A 3,520-nucleotide genomic window follows, 5' to 3' on the forward strand; every position below is an offset into this window, starting at 1 on the left:
TGAATGTCAATCCATAATGCCGATGATTTTACGGATATTTTCTATATTATGCTTGCCATAATTATTTTCTGTTGTGAAATGGTCGGTTTTTGACAAATCGCAAAAATAGAGATATTAATCAATATTCTTACTCAGAAATCATTTATCTCATTAGAGGCTGACGAAAATCCGTCAAAAATTCGACAAAACAATACAGTAAGTATATAAAAAGTTTTCGCTCTCTTTAATAATGCATAAAAATATTTTAAAAATTTGGTAAAAATAATTAATTTATATAAAATAATAGAAAAAGAAAAATATTTCATGTAAAATGTTTAATGAAAAATATGGAAAAACTGCTTATCTACTTTGTAAGATGAATAGATTATGTACACAATTTTGGTCGAAACCACATGTGCATGCGTAATGTTGACATCATTGTTCCGATTTTCAGAAAGGTAATTTAATGTGCAGAAAGTGGACACTGTATAACTACACATCCGAGGTGATATCATATATATGCTCGTCAATTAAAGCTCGACTATTGGTTCTATGAATGTTGCGTGCGACAATCTGATTTGTGGTTTATTATTACATGTATGCTCGATATTACATATCAGCTCGATATGGAGTGCAGGTTGAAAAACAATTTGCTTGGCCAAAACAACTATGTGAATGTGTACGTCAGCACGATTGTATATTTAAATTAGTTTCTTTGACAATCTTACAGATTGTAAAATGATTGAAAAAATATTTGAAGAATTGAAAATTAAATGATCGATAACGTCACATTCGCATAATTTTAGTTCTTATCGAGAACTATCCGATCTGCATAGTGTTTATATTTTTATATGTAGAATAATTAGAAGAATTATATACACATATATAAAAAAAATCATTCAATTCCATTCGAAAAGATAGAGATAGTATATGACTATGAAAACATTTTTTTTTTTAAATTAATTTTATCATTATTTGTACCCTTTCAAGCCATACAAATGTTGTCTAAAATGTTTTCTCGTATTTTCCGAATTTTTTATAATATTTGATTCATTAGTTTAAAAAGTTTTTTTTACTCTACATAAATATCTTTTAAAAATATTTTTAATGTAAAAATTTATAGTTAAATAATAAATTTATATTTTAAATAAATAAATATATTTTAAAAATATTTTAAAATGTTTGCAGATATGCATTAATAGTGAATGAAAAATTTAAGATAATAATATTGCTATTCAATTTATTGTGATCACACTGGTGATATGTTCTAATTTGTACCAATTAGCAAAGATGAAGTTCAACAAGCCGATTTAAGTGGATATTCCACATATCAAAAGTCTGCTTGTACGAATTTCATCATGAGTACATGTCACCAATGTAGCGCAACAAATGTAAAATTATGTACCGATACAGACAGTCTCATTTATCACATAGAATGCTAGGACGTTTACGAGAAATATGATATGACATATGATTGACTACGCAATGCTTTCAGAAAGCTTGAACGTGCAATATTGTATAATTTATTCAATATTTATGCGATATTTAAAACTTCCTTTATATCAAAATTGTTAGCCTTATTACAAATACTCCATCCAATCGATTTTAGGAATAAAATTTTCATGTGAAAAACTACTGTAGCAACAAAAATTGATATAAGAAAATATTAGTTGCAATTTCTTTTTATGAATCTTAACTACTATATTTTTTAATTTACATATTGTTTAACGTAGAATGTTCAACTCACTATTAATATTTTTAAAATGGGATGATTAACAATGATGCAAAACAGAAAACAGAATTTATTAATAATTATGAATCTCTCATTAATACCTATTGAATTTTCTAGCGCGTATAGTATACTACACAAATGTAAACAACAATACAAATGAAAGATAGTAAGCTAGGAAACTATATTTTCTAATTAAGTTATCTGTATGATTAATATTCTTAATCATCTAAGTTTCCTATTATCTATTATATAATGTTAACAAATAATTAAATAAGAATTATTGATTATAATATGCTTCTTCTTTTTCATTAGATTTTTATTTATAATCTTCTGTAATTTATATTGCTTTATTTTTACTTTTATTATTTATTTATTTAAATATTTTTACTTTATTTAATCTTCAATGTGGAAAATTTTTGATATAAGATTTTTTTGATATTTTTTCCTTACTTTATATATATAATACGTTATTATTTTTCAAAATAAACAGATAAAATGCAATTCTGCAATATTTTGACTAGCTCAGAATTAACTGAAGGTAATATAGCATATATATTTGCTTTACCTATATATGTATATTTAATAAGCTCTTTTAACCGCTTGTTTCCTGCCAGAATTATCGATCAATATGAGTAACAGAATTAACGATGACAGCCAGATGTGAGGCGGAATTTACGACACTAACAAATTCTATATTTTTTGTATGTAAGTATAGATTACTTACATTAAAATTTCATGGTGACACACCTTAATTTATGGTCTAGGGTTTCGTTGTCGACAAGTTTCTTTTCCTTTAAACCATTTTAATGTATTACCTAACAGTTTATACAAAGGTCGCAAAAAAGACACACAGCTATGCATATTATTTTACAAAAGTATTATTACCAGTCGGAATATATTACAAGTTACATATACATATATAATTATTATGACATATGTAGTTCTCCGCCATGGATTACAAAGAGAGAGAACAATGAATGCAGAAAGTACCGTTGCGTGTCTATAGACATATAAGATTTGTCGAAGTTCCGTAAATTGCTTTAAAATCAATGTATAATATTTACATGAAATTGCTTAATATTTTTTATTTCTGTAAGTCATTTATATTATTGAATATTATTTTCTAAAGTTAATGAATAAAATTATGTGCAATATTTATTTTATTTACACAATATCCATTGAATAAATTAGTTAATTATGCAAGTGATAGAAATTTATTCAATTACTAATCTTAGATTTACAATATAAAATGTTGCGTGCGTCACAAATTATTGTAAAAGTAAATCTACTGTGCTACACACACTCATATATATATACACACACACTCATATATATATGTACACTCATATATATATATATGTATACTTCACCAAAATAAGCGTAAAATTGTAGAAACGAGTAATTATGTTTGGCACCCCTTATTTCACGTGAAAAATAATACGACCAATTCACATATCTAATTTGATAACTATGACAACGATTGATTGCGATTGACTACAAAAATCGCTATATAATTATATATACGCACCCTTTTAACTTTCATTGTCCCTCAAAGTTAATCGAGCCAACGAGAAGAAAGCGAACGAAGCCGAGTTTTCTAGTGAACAATACAAAGCCTAGTGTTCATACAAAGGCAAGGCTAATATCTCGCCTAGATATAAGTGTATAATTATCCACAATAAACAATGTTAAATATATCTGGATTATTTTGCCTTGTACAACAATAAACATATTTTGCGTTTATTAAAAATAAAAAAAAAATATATATATATGAAGCACCATTGTTTCTGTAAAATAAAAAGCATTACA

The 3,520-nt window shown here is 25.8% G+C and overlaps 1 protein-coding gene across 1 annotated transcript in view; it reads left to right on the forward strand.

The window, feature by feature from the left end:
* Window positions 1–3,520, forward strand: part of LOC108689782 — a 19,622-nt gene that overhangs the window by 7,405 nt on the left and 8,697 nt on the right. The gene's annotated exons all lie outside the window — the stretch shown is intronic.

Source organism: Atta colombica, unplaced genomic scaffold (genome assembly GCF_001594045.1).
Source record: "Atta colombica isolate Treedump-2 unplaced genomic scaffold, Acol1.0 scaffold277, whole genome shotgun sequence".
In the NCBI taxonomy this organism is placed as follows: domain Eukaryota; kingdom Metazoa; phylum Arthropoda; class Insecta; order Hymenoptera; family Formicidae; genus Atta; species Atta colombica.